The sequence below is a fragment of the Phoca vitulina genome, unplaced genomic scaffold, assembly GCF_004348235.1.
Source record: "Phoca vitulina isolate PV1807 unplaced genomic scaffold, GSC_HSeal_1.0 scaffold36, whole genome shotgun sequence".
In the NCBI taxonomy this organism is placed as follows: Eukaryota; Metazoa; Chordata; class Mammalia; order Carnivora; family Phocidae; genus Phoca; species Phoca vitulina.
Window position 1 is genome coordinate 12,346,882 of NW_022589739.1, and position 15,499 is coordinate 12,362,380.

General features: G+C 39.2%; 1 protein-coding gene and 1 pseudogene across 1 annotated transcript in view; both read left to right on the forward strand.

The window, feature by feature from the left end:
* The window catches only part of RNF121 (ring finger protein 121), an 82,544-nt gene that overhangs the window by 9,911 nt on the left and 57,134 nt on the right, over window positions 1–15,499 (forward strand). The window lies entirely within an intron of this gene.
* On the forward strand, window positions 12,311–12,801 carry LOC116646345 (annotated as a pseudogene).

Sequence of the window (15,499 nt, forward strand, 5' to 3'; positions counted from 1 at the left end):
GAATTAAATTTGAGTTCAATAGGTGGAGTCTGTGAGGTAGGGAAGAATGGTCCAGCAAATTGAAAAGATAAGCAAAGGCTTGCAGGCATTAAACAACATGGAATATTCTGGGAACTGAAAGTATTTCTGTATAACTGAAATATAGGCTAAATGTAGGGGGATAACAGTGAGCTATAAGGTTGGAGAGGCCTTTATAACAACATGCTGAGAAGCTTGGGCTTGTAACATGTTCAGATCTATGTCTCAGAATAATCAAGTCTGATAGAAATGTAGAAGTTATTTTTGGAGGGATCAGGTTGGGGAAAGAAGAAATTAGTCGGGAGTACTTCAGTAGCTAAGAGATAATGAGGATCTGAGCAAAAGCAAAGGCAGTGAAGGTGGAGAAAAGTGAGCAGCTATAAAAATATTAAATAGAAATGCTTCCACTTATTTTTTTTGTGCTTTCCATTCCCCTCCCTAATTCATTCACTCACACATTCATCAAGCATTTATTAAATATGTCATCTGCATTGTTCATTCGATCTTTCCTTCTTCAAATATTTGTGCCTTCAATATGACAGGCATTTTTCTAGGTCCCAGTAACTCTGCAATGAACAAGACAACCAAGGTCCTCGCTCTTGTGAAGTTTACTTTATAATGGGGGCATGCAGATAACAAAAAGAGAACTCCAAATGGTGACAAGTCTGCTGAGGAAAGTAGGGTGATGTGATAGAGAACAACTAGGAGAGGTTATGAAAAGCTTACGAAGTGATATTTGAACCAACACCCAAATGAAGAAGACCTAGCAATTTGAAGATTTGTAAGCAAACGTATGTCAAGTGGAGGGAGAAGTACAAATCAATGGGATGAGTTAGGCATGTCGTGGGACCAAAGTGAAAGCCAGTGTGTCTGAATCATAGTCCAAATCAAGGAAAAAAAGTACCAATGAGGTCAGGGAGTTTGGCAGAGTCAGAACCGTAAGGCCTCATAGATGCTGCTAAACATGTTGAGTTTTATTGAGAGTACAGGGAAAAGATTTTGGATGGTTTGAAAGACGGGAGTGAGATGAGCTGGTTTGCATTTTTTTTTTAAAGATTTATTTACCATAGAGCGCCCTAGTAAACGTGGGGAGGAGCAGAAAAAGGGAGAGGAAGAGAAACCCAAGCAGAGCCTGAGGTGGGGCTGCATCTCAAGACCCTGAGATCCTGACCTGAGCCAAAGGCACTTAACCAACTGAGCCACCCACGTTCCCTGCTGGTTTTCGTTTAAAAAAAAAAAAAAAGATCTTTCTGGCTGCTTTGAGGAGAATGAATTGTAGAGGGGCATTCAGGGAGAGTACTTAGGAGACCTGCAGTAGTTCAGGTGAGAGATGATAGCGTTGGGGGTGGAATAGCAGAGATGATGGGGAAAGGTGGATGGATTTAGAATTTGTTTTAAGTAGAGCCTACAGGACGTGCTGGTGGATTGGATATCAGGTATAAGAGAAATAATCAAGCTTGACTTTCAGGTTTTTGGGATTTGTTTTGCTTTAACTTGACTAATTGGCAACACCATGGTTGACGGTACCAGGTATTGAAACAGGAGGGACCAGGGTAGAAGTTTTCGGGGGGAAAAGAGGAAATGTGAAAAATTCTGTTTGGCCATTCTATTTGACATCATTTCCACTGTTTGTTCAAGGGAGAATTACTCAGTCTCTGTGTATTTCCAAAGCATGTGCTTTGTGTGCAGTGCTAGGTGTGAATTATGAGGGGTATGCTGAATAAGTAAGGCCCATTCCTTGTTGTCAAAGCTGTTAACATTAAGTAACATCCATCTAACATTTATTGAATATATACAGTGTACCAGATTATAGGCTAGTTCTTTTTTTTTTTTTTTTAAGATTTTATTTATTTGAGAGAGAGAATGCACGTACGGACGGGGGGTGGGGGCAGAGGGAGAGGGAGAATCCCAAGCAGACTCTTTGCAGAGCACAGAGCCTGATGTGAGGCTCAGTCCCACGACTCTGAGATCATGACCTGAGCCGAAGTCAAGAGTCACATGCTCAACCGCTCAACTGACTGAGCCACCCAGGCACCCCCAGGCTAGTTCTTTGAATGAAATACAAAGGTGAATAAGATTCAAATGATCCTCAGACCCACTTCACATCCAGTAAGATTGCTAAATGGGAGAAGATATTTGCAAATCATCTATCTGATGAGGAACTTGGATTCAGAATATATAAAGAACTTACAAGGCAATAAAAGATAAATAACCCAATAAAAACTGGACAAATGATCTGAATTGACTTTTCTCCCAAGAAAATATACAAATGGCCAGTAAGTGTATGAAAAGATGTTAAACATCATTAGCTATCAGAGAAATGCAAATCAAAACCACAATGAGATACCCACTATGATACTATAATAACAAGTGTTGCCAAGGAGGTGGAGAAATTGGAATTCTCATGCTGCTAGTGGGAATGCAAAGCGATGCAGCTGATGTGGGAAATGATTTGGTGGTTCCTCAAAAGGTTAAGCAGAGAGATACCAGATGACCCAGTAATTCCACTCCTGAGACATAAACTTGAGAAATAAAAACATGTGTCCACAGAAAAGCTTATATACAGATGTTCATAGCAATATTCATAATAGCCCCAAAGTAGAAACAATACAAATGTCTATCAACTAATAAATGGATAAATAAAACATATATCCACACAGTGGAATATTATTTGGCAAGAAAAAGGAGTGAACTACTGATATATGCTAGAACATGGATGATCCTTGAAAAAACATGTTGTCTGAAAGAAGCCAGTCAAAAACGGCATTTTGTATGATTTCATTTATATGAAAGGTCCAGGCAAGGCAAATCTGTAGAGATATAAAGTAGATTAGTGGTTGATTAGGTCTGGGAGTGTGAATGGGGAGTTGGCAGATGAGCATGAGGTTTGTTTTTAAAGTGATGGAAATGATTTATAAAATAAGATGGTTGCACAACCTGTAAATATATGAACATTCGATTGTCCACCTAAAATGGATGCTGTACCTCAACAAAGCTTTTTTTTTTTTTTTGCTGGGCAGCAAAGCAAGGTTTATTGAGCGATTTATTGAGCGATAGCAAAAGTGATAGTACAAAGCTCCCAAGGAGGGAGGGGACCTGAAGGGGTTGCCTCAACAAAGCTTTTAAAAAAAGAAAATATCGGGGCACCTGGGTGGCTCAGTCGTTAAGCGTCTGCCTTCGGCTCAGGTCATGATCCCGGGGTCCTGGGATCAAGCCCCACATTGGGCTCCCTGCTCCTTGGGAAGCCTGCTTCTTCCTCTCCAACTCCCCCTGCTTGTGTTCCCTCTCTCACTGTATCTCTCACTGTCAAATAAATAAAATCTTAAAAAAAAAAAAAAATATCGTTGACCTCAAGATGCTTAGAGTCTAGTTATGGAAATAGACTTAGAAACAAGTATAAAAACTAGTAAATATGACCTTGGAGATATATGTAAATTGCAAATTTCTTCAGAAGAGGATAGGAATCACTCCACCTGAGGAGATCTAATAGACTCTAAGCATCTTGAGAGTGAGAGCTGTTATTTATCATTGTATCCCCAGTCTAAAACTTAGCATATGTTCATCTAACAGTTGTTGAATGGATGTGTGAATGAATAACAGTGGAGAATGTCTCATGGAGGAGGTGATATTTGAGCTACATCTTCAAGAGTGAATAGAGATGAACTAGACAGTGAAGGTGAGGAAAGAATTCTAGGGAGAGAAGATGGCACTGGCCAAAGCACTGAGCGATAAAAGGGAAGAGCATGTTAGAATGGTAGGTGGTTCAGTGTGGCTGGAGTATTTGGTGGAGAGTGGTGAGATAAGTAGCTGGTTGGACGAGATTATGAAGTACCTTGTGTGTCATACAAAGAAGTTCAGGCTTTAATCCGAAGGCAATAGAAAGTTATCAAAGTCTGTCTAAGTAGAGGGCTGGTGGGGTCAGTTTTGTATCTGAGAAAAATCACTGTGGCTGCTTTTATGTGTGGATCTGTTCTGGCAAGATTAGATTCAGGGAGATCACTTGGAGGTCATTGCAATAGTCTAGGAGAGAACAAGGGATAAAGTCTGAGGTGTGGCAATGAAAAATTCAAGGGAGATTCCATAGGTGGGTAGATATGATGAGCAGATGAACAGTACAGACTATAAAGGCTTTAGGAGTTCATAGAAAGGATAGTTTTGCTCTGGAAGGGTTTCTGGAAGAGGTGGCATCTGTATTGGGTCCTAAAAGAATGGGTAGAAAGGTATAGAGTACATGGGAGGTTGGAGGGCATGTAGGAAAAGGTGAGAGAGGAGGGCCAGGTGGGGAGGAAGCTAATCTGAGAAGTAGGAATTTGATGGGAAAGGAATTGAAGAACCAAAGAATGGTAGGTGCCCCTAAATTTGATAATTGTTGAATGGGAGAGAGGTCATTAAACTATTCCTTCTACTTTTAATATATTTGAAAATTTACATTAGAAAGCTTCCCACCTCAACTGACCTAGAGGATGAGCTTGCTTTCCCAACTTGGCTGGCCTGGCTTTCTGGTGATGGTAGAGAGGTGGGGGTGACAGGAGACAGCAGCCACAGCTGTTACCGCCAGCATCTCCTTTCACTTCCCTGCTCGAAGTGTGCTGTCGTATCAGGCCTTAAAGTTTGCCTAAGCAGATTCAACGTCTGCATGATTCCCAGCTGATTCATGAAGTCCTTTTTAAAAGTGAAGTGGTTGCACTTTGATTTATTGGCCTTGAATTGTTGGCAAGGCTACGGGGTTGAAGAAGAATGTGAATGAGAGGAGAATGGAGAGCTACAAATATGGAGAGCCTGTGAACCTTTGTACTTGTTATCCTAATCACCCAGCGGACCAGAGCATCTGTCCCCACAGGATAGAGGAGGAAGCCAGCCTCGTGTGCTGTATTCCTACCAGGTCCAGGAGATAGCTAATCTCTCCTTTCTCTGTGCTTACGTAGCATTTTGTTAAAATGTCAGTGGTTATCCTGGTCATACTGTTTTATGGTTAATAGTCTGTTGTGTCCTGTCTCCTCCCCTCCCCTGCCCCCCACCAACTGTGAATACCTCAAGGGCAAAGGTTGGGTTTATTCATCTCTAATTTTTATGAAAGAATGAAGTCTCTAGCTGCATGATTGATCAGTCTCTAACTTGGAAGGATCAGCTGGGACCTCTGAAATGCCAGTTTGTCCTGGTGGATGGGGTTCCAGAGTTTAGGGCCCTTTGCAGTTAGCAGGCACTTGAAGCCAGGACAAGAGGCCATCCCCTGCCTGATGGATATTTCTGATGCATGCCTATGGTACTCATGTAGTAAAGTTTCATTGATTTAATTTGGTAGCATCCTGTTAAATCACACCTTACCACACTGAAGGCATTTTGTTTTTAGTTCTGTGGTAACTAAGGAAACTGTGGTAGTTCGGAAAGCCAGAGTATTACAGCTGACTCCAAAGCTCGGGAGTTAGACAGATTTGGTGTGAATTATTACAGCATTTTAGCTTTAAAGGACCTCAAAAATCACCTAAGCCAACCCCATCATTTTATATATGGGGAAATTGAGGCATAGAGGAAGTTCTCTGTTTATTGACATAGAGCAGTTAAATAGCTATGCTGGATTACTAGCTCTTCTCATCTGCTCTTCTCTTCAACTGCTCTTCTCTTTGCTAAGAAAGGTAGTCATTGCCCTAAAGCCATTTCTTGGGGTGAAAAGAGGGAATGAGATAAAACCCAAGGACCTAAGACATACCACATGGGGTAAGTTTTACTGGCTGTCTCACCCAGCATGGTTCTCATGTTGTTGGAAGCCTTTTGGGGATACGAGTATCTACAGTGTAGCAACAAAATAGTCTCCCTTTTCACTTTCTTCTCTTATCATGTTTTATTTTCCTTCGTAACACTACCAGAATTTATTTCATATGTATAAATATATGTTTATTTACATGTTTATTATCTGTCTTCTTATTAGAAGTTAAGTTTTATAAGGGAATAGACTTTGTTTTATGCTTGTCTTGTGATTGAATGAACAAACAGATATTTATTGGGTACTTTCAAGATGCTAGGTACATGCTTCCCATGCCTTTGGTGTTTGCAGGTCAATGATATGTCTGTTTCTTTTTTTGGGGGGGGGTGTGATTATTCATGAATGTATCTAAACCTATCCTGAACACAGAATACACATTATTGTCAAGTGATTTTCTGATGACTTTATAGTGCTCATATGATTAGAGTGAGGCTACTTTTTATTGTGGATTTAGGCAGTGAGATTTAGTGTGAACTTAAACCTCATGCTGCTTGATCAGATAGGCCCAGGAGAGAAGAGACTCTTAGAAGCAGTAGAGCGAAGTAACTTGGCAGCTGGGGAGAGAACACTTGCTCCATAGCTGTGGGGAGACAGCAGGACCTAGGGCTGACTTATCCATTAGGCATAGTAGACAGGTGCCCAGGGACCCACAAAAGTGTCTTAGTTTCCTTTAAGAAGAAAAAAGTGAATACAGTCCAGCTTGGATTATACATCTTTATAGCAATGCAGTTGTAAAATATATTTTTGCATGTCATCCTTGCACAGAATCATCTCTGTATTGCTCCAATAGTGAGCACTATATTTAAAAATATATACGTATGTATGTTTTTTTTTTTAATGGAGAAAGGGGCCCACAAAGGCAGAAGTACCTGGGCCCCATGAAAATCATAATGTGACTCTAGGAGGACTTTGTGACTAGTCATTGATTTGGTCATTTGAGGCCCTAAACACTGTCTGATATCTCCCGTAAGTTCTGTGACCCTTTCCCCATCACTCTTTGCAACTATGATCTTCAACGAGTCATTTCTTTCCTTTATATCTCATCTGTGCCTTTTGTAGAGTGGAAACACTTGTGCTCCCTGGGCTGAGTAAATTCATACTTTTGAATTATTTTATTTTTTATCTGTCTTCTCAAGGGCAAGAAATAAGTCTGTTTATCTGTGCATCCCCATACCTAGCCCCGGACCTGCACATTTAGAACAGGAGTACCTTACGTGAGAATTGAGTAAATGAATAAATGTATCAAACTTCACAGATAGCTTTGAGGCCTTATTTATTTGTTTTCTTGTTTATGTACTTATTTATGGTATTATATACAGTTCTCCAACTATCTCTTGGTCTTTTCTGATGTTCTGTCAGCAAAGTTTATAGAACTGTGAGGATACTTGAGAAAATGATGTGGGAAACAAGGGTATTGTACCATCTTAGAGAAGAGCCAATGTGAAGAATCAGGTGCACATGGGGAATGAATGGTCTTAACAAATGATGCTGAGACAACTAGTTAGCCACATGCAAAAGAATGAAGTTGATCCCTACCTCATACCATATACAAAAATTAACTCAGAATGGACCAATGACCTAAATATAATAACTAAAACTATAAAATTTTTAGAAGAAAACATAGTCCTAAATCATGGCCAAATCATTATCGTTTCTTAGATATGACACCAAAAGCACAAGGAACTAAAGAAAAAAATAAATAAGTTGGACTTACCAAAATGAAAAACTTTGTGTTGCAAAGGACACCATCAAGAAAGTAAAGAGAACCCACAGAATGGGAGAAAATATTTGCAAGTCATATATCAGATAAGGGACTTTGTATCTGGAATATATAAAGAACTTTCATGACTCAACAATAAAAATGTAAATAATGCCATTAAAAAATGGACAAAAGTTTCTGATACGGCATGTAAGAAGCTTGGAAGTCACCACTTTGTCCTAACAACAAGTAAAAAGCCGAACAAACTGAAAAATCAATAATTCTTATTGATAAAATCAATAATCTCTTCTCTCTTGTAAGAGAAGTGAGTTCATAAGGGCAAACTGCTGCCTGGAAAATTGGAGAGACCAATAGTTGAATACAGAGAATCACAACTTACAGAGGCAGACGTCTGTGGGAACCAGTCCTGGAGTAGGGAAACCTGGGCTGTAATTGTTGATGAATTGCTGGAGGCTCACTTTGGACAACTCTGAGAGTTAAAAGCTCCAGGGAGACTCAAGTCATTGAGGCCCCCCCCCCCCATTTTGTGAATTCTACCTCCTAGATATCCATTAGGTTCTTAAACTGAGTGTTGAGAAAAATCCCCTCATGCTTCTGGCGGGGGACAAAGGAACTGTGCAGAGCATTCTTAACAAGGTCTGCCATCAGGAGAAACTAGTTAGCCAGAGGCTAACTGACCCAGGGGAAGGGAAATACCCAACTCTAGCCAGCTCTGGGCTTCCATGTAGGAGACGGGAAATGCCAAACTCCAGCCCACTCAAGCCATCCTCTCCCACCTAAGACGGGTGAGTGAAGAACTGAGAAGCACTTGTGAAGTTCATACTCCAGAGGCATAGGCTCACTAAAAGACTGAAATGCAGTCATTGGACTATAGGATGTTTCCCCTCCCTCCACACCTTACTACCACATTAGTAAAGGCCTATTTATAGCAGTGCCTTTTACTGGGCGTATCCTGCCCAGCTATCAATAAAAAATTATAAGACATACCAAAAGACAAAAAGCATAGTTTTTTGTTTTTTGTTTTTTTAAGTAGGCTCCCTGCCCAGCATGGAGCCCATTGTGGGGCTTGAACTCACACGACCCTGTGATCAAGACCAGAGCTGAGATCAAGAGTTGGATGCTTAACTGACTGAGCCACCCAGATGCCCCAAAAGCACAGTTTGAAAAGAAAAACCAAGCATCAGAATTAGACTCATATATGGCAGGGATGTTGGAATTATTAGACCAGGAATTTAAAACAACTATGATTAATATGCTTGTAGCTCTAATGGATAAAGTAGACAGCATGCAAGAACAAGAGAGATGGAAATTCTAAGAAACACTAGAGATCAAAAACACTGTAGCAGAAATGAAAAATGCCTTTGATGGGCTTATCAGTAGATTGGACATGGCTGAGGAAAGAATCTCTGAACTTGAGGGTATCTCAGTAGGAACCTATAAAAGTGAAAAGTAAAGAGAAAAGACATTAGAAAAAAACAATATCTAAGAACCATGGGGCAACTACAAAAGTTGTGATATACATTGCTATAGTCTGAATGTTTGTGTTCCCCCCAGATTCATAGGTTGAAATTTTAATTCCTAATGTGATGGTATAAGATGGTGGAGCTTTTGGGAGGTGATTAGGTCATAAGGGCAGAGCCCTCATAATTGGGATTTGTGCCCTTATAAAAGAGGCCCCACAGAGCTCCCTAGCCCCTTCTACCATTTGAGGACATGGCAAAAAGATGGCCATCTATGAACCCAGAAGCCCTTACCAGACACAAAATCTGGTGCCATCATCCTGGACGTCCCACTCTCCAGAAATGTGAGAAATAAATATTTGTTGTTTATAAGCCACACCCAATCTATTGCATTTTGTAACAGCAGCCCAAACAGACTTAAGACATTCACATCATGGGAATACCAGAAGAAGAAAAGAGAGAGAAACAGAAGAAATATTTGAAACAATAATGACGGAGAATTGCCCAAATTAATGTCAGACAGCAAACAACAGATCCAGGAAGCTCGGAAAATACCAAGCAAGATAAATGCCAAAACAACAGTAATGAAACAGAAACCTTCCATGCCAAAAAACCTACACCTAGACATATCATTTTTCAAACTAGAAAATCAAAAATAGAAAATCCTGAAGGAAACCAGAGGAAAAACCACCTTACCTACAGAGAAGCAAAGATAAGAATTATATCCAAGTTTTCCTCAGAAACCATGCAATCAAGAAGAGGTAGAATGAAATGTTTAAAGTGTTGAGAAAAGGGGCGCCTGAGTGACTCAGTCAAAGTGTCTGACTCTTGATTTCAGCTCACGTGATGATCTCAGGCTCATGAGGTTGAGCCCCATGTTAGGCTCCGTGCTAGGCACGGTGCTTGCTTAAGATTCTCTCTCTCCCTCTGTCGCCCCCACCATGCCTGCTCATGCTGTCTCTCTTTAAAAAAAAAAAAAAAAAAAGTTGAGAAAAAACTCCACCAGCCTAGAATTCTTTACCCTTCAAGAGAGAAGGAGAAGTAAAGACAAGCAAAAATGAGAGAATTTGTTCCCAGTAGACCTGCCTTGTGAGGAATGTTATAAGAAGTTCTTTAGAGAGAAGGAAAATGATAGAGGTCAGAAGCTCAGATTTACGTAAAGGAAGGAAGTATCAGAAAAGGAATAAGTGAAGATAGAATAGAAATATTTATTTTACTTATTTTTTTATGAATGATTGTAAATTTTGTATTAATTTCAGTTTTCATGTGTTCATTGCTAATATATAGAAGTGTATTTTTTGAGTGTGTTTATTTTGTATTCTCCCATATTGCTGAACTCTCTTATTCTAGGATTTTTTTCTTTTTGTAGATTCTTTGGGATTTTCTACATAGGACATCATGTCATCTGCAAATAGGGGCAGTTTTATTTCTTTCCAATTTGTGTGCCTTTTATCTCCTTTTATTGCCTTATCATGCTGGCTAAAAACTTCAGTGTTATGTTGAATAGTAGTGGTGAGGGTAGACATGCTGACATTGTTTCTGATCTTAATGGAAAAGTATTTTGTCTTTCACCATTGAATATAATGTAAGCTATAGTATTTTTGTAGATGCTCCTTTTTTTTTTTTTACTTTTAATTGATCTAGCATAGCAGTTTTTCAGAATAATTATACAACACTGCATTTGATTATGTATGCATTTATGTGTCTATGTATGTGTGTGCGTGTATAGATATGCTTATGAAAAAGTTAAATGAATGACAGCAATGAAACAAAGGGTGGGAGGGAGGAATTAGGATTATTTTGTTATAAGGTACTCACATTACCCATGAAGTGGTATAGTATTATTTGAAAGTGGACTTCATTAGTTGTAAATGTATACTGCAAACTCTAGGGCAACCATTAAAACAAATAAAAACAAATATAAGTGATAAGCTGAGAAAGGGGAGAAAATATAATCATATAAAATTCTCAATTAAAATCACAAAAGCTTGGGGGTGTCTGGGTGGCTGTCGGTTGAGCTTCCAACTCTTGATTTCAGCTCAGGTCTTGATCTCAGGGTTGTGAGTTCAAGTCCCGTGTTGGACTCCACCCTGGGCATGGAGCCTACTTTAAAAAAAAAAAAAAAATCACAAAAGCTTGGAAGAAAAAAACAGGAGCCAAGAACAAGGACAACAAACAGAAAATATTAACAGATATAGTGGATATTAATCCAACTATATCAGTAGTTACTTTGAACATCAGTGGTCTAAATGCACCAATTAAAAGATGGTCAGAGTGGATAAAAAAACAAGATCCACTGTATGTTGCCTATAAGAAACTCATTTTCAGTAAAAGGACACATATAAATTAGAAGTAAATGAATGGAGAAAGATATACCATACTAATATTAATCAAAAGAAAGCAAGACTAGCTGTATTTCAGAAAGAGCAGACTTCAAAGATTTATTTATTTATTTTAGAGAGAGCACGAGCATGCGAGTGGGTGGGGGAGCGGGAGGGGCAAAGGGAGAGGGAGAAAATCTTAAGCAGACTCCCCACTGAGTGTGCAGCCTGATGCAGGGCTCGATCTCATGACCCTGAGATCATTACCTGAGCCAAAATGAAGAGTTGAGTGCTTAACTGAGCCACCCATGCATCCCAGAAAGAGCAGATTTCAGAGAAGGAAAGTTATTAGGGATCAAGGGGGGCATTATGTAGTAATGAAAGAGTCAGGCCTTCAAGAAGACATAACAATCCGTAATATGTATGTGCCTAACACAAGGGTGTCAAAATATGTGAGGCAAAAACTGATAGAATTGCAAAGAGAAATAGACAAATCCACTTTTCTAGTTGGAGAGTTCAACATTCCTGTGTCAGAAGTGAACAGATTCAGCAGGCAGAAAGTCAGTAAAGACATAGCTGAATTCAGTAACACCGTCAATCAACTGGATATAATGGACATCTATAGACTGCTTCATCTGACAACAGCAGAATAGAGACATTCTCAAGTTTACATGGAACATTCACCAAGATAGACCACAAAGTGGGCCATAAAACACAACAAATTTAAAAGAATAGGAATCATACATTGTCCCCTGTCAGAGCATAATGGAATTCAGCTAGAAATCAGTAACAGAATGACAGCTAGAAAATCTATAAATACTTGAAGATCAAGCAACATACTTCTAAATATGGATCAAAGAAGAAATCTCAAGAGAAATTTAAATACATTTGAACTAAATGAAAATGAAAATACAACTTACCAAAATTTGTGGGTTTGCAGCAAAAACCATGCTTAGAGGGAAGAGAGGAAAGATCTAAAATCAATCACCTGGGCTGGGGCCTGAGCCTGCCAAGTTAGACTGTCCCAGGGCAGTGTTGGTAGGTGGAGGTGACAGACCTCCGCTGGCCCCAGTGATGATGGCTGTGTTTCATGATGAGGTGGAGATTGAGGACTTCCAATATGATGAAGGCTTGGAGACATTTATACCCCTTCCCGTGTGGGGATAGCTTGTGCATCACCAAGGAAGATTAGGAGAATGAGGAAGACATGGCAATGTGTCCTAGCTGCTTTCTCATTATAAAAGTCGTTTATGACAAGGATCAGTTTGTATGTGGACAAACAGTCCCAACTGCTTCCACCCACAGAGAATTAGTTAAATGCTGAAGAAGACTTTAGGAATCCAAATCTTAAACATTTGGGAATGAGCCAAGCTGGAAAAATCAAATGCAAGTTACTGGTTTCTTTGAGAGGACCACCGTTCTGTAGTTGGCTCTTCTGTTAGAGTGTGGATCCTTGCCATTGGCTGCTGAGTTCATCTCCAATTAAAGAAGCAAGTCCACGACATGAAAAAATAAGAAAATAAAATCAATCACCTAAGGATCCACCTTTGGAAACTAGAAAAAGAGCAAATTAAAACCTGATTAAGCAGAAGAAAAGAAATAATGAAAAACAGCAGAAATCAATGAATTAAAAGTAAGAAATCAGTAAAGAATCAAAATCAAAATCTGATCCTTTGAAAGATTGATAAAACTGGTAGGTCTGTAGCCAGGCTAACTAAGAAAAAAAGAGGACACAAATTACTAATATTATAAGTGAAAGAGGGGACATCAGTGTCTCTCATGAACATCAATGTAAAAATCATCAGTAAAATATTAACAAATTGAATCTGACAGTGTAGATCATACAAAGAATCATACACCATGACCCCAGGTATGTAAGTTGGTTCAACATTTGAAAGTCAGTTACTGTATTCCATCACATCGATAGGTTAAAGAAGAAAAATTTACATAAATGTATGAATAGATACAGAAAAGCTTTTGACAAAATCCCATACCCATTTAGGATAAAAATTCTCAGAAAACTAGGAAGAGAGCGGAACTTCCTCAACATGATAAAGAATATCTGCAGGGATGCCTGGGTGGCTCAGTCGGTTAAGCATCTGCCTCCAGCTCAGGTCATCATCCCGGGGTCCTGGGACCGAGTCCTGTGTTGGGCTCCCTGCTCGGCATGCTTCTCCTTCTCACTCTGTGCGCACACTTGCTCTCTCTCTCTCTCAAATAAAATCTTAAAAAAAAAAAAGAATATCTATAAAAAATTACAGATAACATCATCCTTGATGGTGAGAAGTTTGAAGCTTTCCCACTAGGCTTAGGAACAAGGTAAGGACGTCCCCTCTCACCATGCTTTTCAACATCATACTGTGGAAGTCCTAATTAATGTAATGAGAAAAGAGTAAAATGTATACAGATTTGGAAGGAAGAAATAAAAACATCTTTATTCGTAGATGACATAATTGTCTATGTAGAAAATCCAAAGAATCAACAGAAAAACTCGAACTACTGTTTGATTGTAGCAAGGTTTCAGGATAATGTAAATCTAACAAGGTTAATATAAAAAAGCCAGTTGCATCTTATCTATCAGCAATGAACAAGTGGAATTTGAAATTAAAAACACAATACCATTTATTTTAGCTCCATAGAAGTGACATACAAGCATAAATACTAATAAAAATCTAGCAAAATTTTATAAGATCTATATGAGGAAAACCATAAAGCTCTGATCAAAATATTAAAGAAGAACTGGGGTGCCTGGGTGGTTCAGTCAGTTAAGCGTCCCACTCTTGGCTTCAGCTCAGGTCATGATCTCAGGGTCGTGAGATTGAGCCCCAATTTGGGCTCCATGCTCAGTGCAGAGTCCGCTTGGGATTCTCTCTCTCTCTCCCTGCCCCTCTGCCCCTCTCCTGCTTGTGCTCACTTGCTCTCTCTCTCTCTCAAATAAATAAATAAAATCCTTAAAAATATACTAAAGAGGAACTAATTAAATGGAGTGTTCAGGTGTAGGAAGACTCAATGTTGTCAACAAGTCAGTTCTTCCCAACTTGATTTATAAATGTAGTGCAATGCCTGTCAGAATCCCAGCAGGTTATTGTGTGGATATTGACAAAGTGATTCTAAACTTCCAAAGGAGAGACAGAAGATCCAGAATAGCCAATATAGTGTTGAAGGAGAACAAAACTAAACACACTATTACCATACAATCCAGTAATTGTGCTCTCTAGCATTTCCCCATAAGAGTTGAAAATCTATGTCCACACAGAGACCTGCACACAGATGTTTATAGCAGCTTTATTCACAGTTGCCAAATGTTGGAAGTAATCAAGATGTCCTTCAGTAAGTGAGTGGATAAATAAACTGTGGTACATCCAGACAATGGAATATCTTTGTGAATATTATTCACTAAGAAGAAATGAGTGATCAAAGCATGAAAAGACATAGAGGAATCTTAAATGCATATTACTAAGTCAAAGAAGCCAGTGTAAAGAGGCTACATCTGATTTTAACTATATGACATTCTAGAGAAGTCAAAACCATAGAGACAGTAAAAAGATAAGTGTTTGATAGGGGTTGGGGGGATAGAGGGATAAATAAGCAGAGCACAGAGGATTTTTAGGACAGTGAAGCTACTCTGTATGATACTTGAGTGTTGCATACATCTCTATATACATTATACATTTGCCCAAACCAGTAGGCTATATAACATTAATAATGAGCTTTAAGGTAAACTATGAACTTTGGGTGAAATGATGTGTCAGGGTAGGTTCATCAGTTGGAACAAATGTACTACTCTGGTGGGGGATGTTGATAATGGGGGAGGCTCTGCACATTTGGGTGCAGGGGACATATGGGTAATCTCTGTATTTTCCATTCAGTTTTGCTGTGAGCCTAAAACTGATCTAAAATAGTCTATTTTTAAAAAATGGACAAAGGATCTGAATAAACTTTTCTCCAGAGAAGATATATAAATGGCCAATAAGCATATGAAAAGGTGCTCAGCATTATTGTCCTTCAGGGAAATGCAAAATTGAAAATATGTTGCGATACCATTTCCCACCTGCTTGGATGCTTTTATCAAGAAGAGAATAACAAGTGTTGTTGAGGATGTGGAGAAGCTGGAACTTTGATGCAGTGCTGGTGGGAATGTAAAATGGTGCAGCTGCTGTGGAAAACAATTTGGCAGTTCCTTAAAAGGTTAAACATAGAGTTACCATATGACCCAACA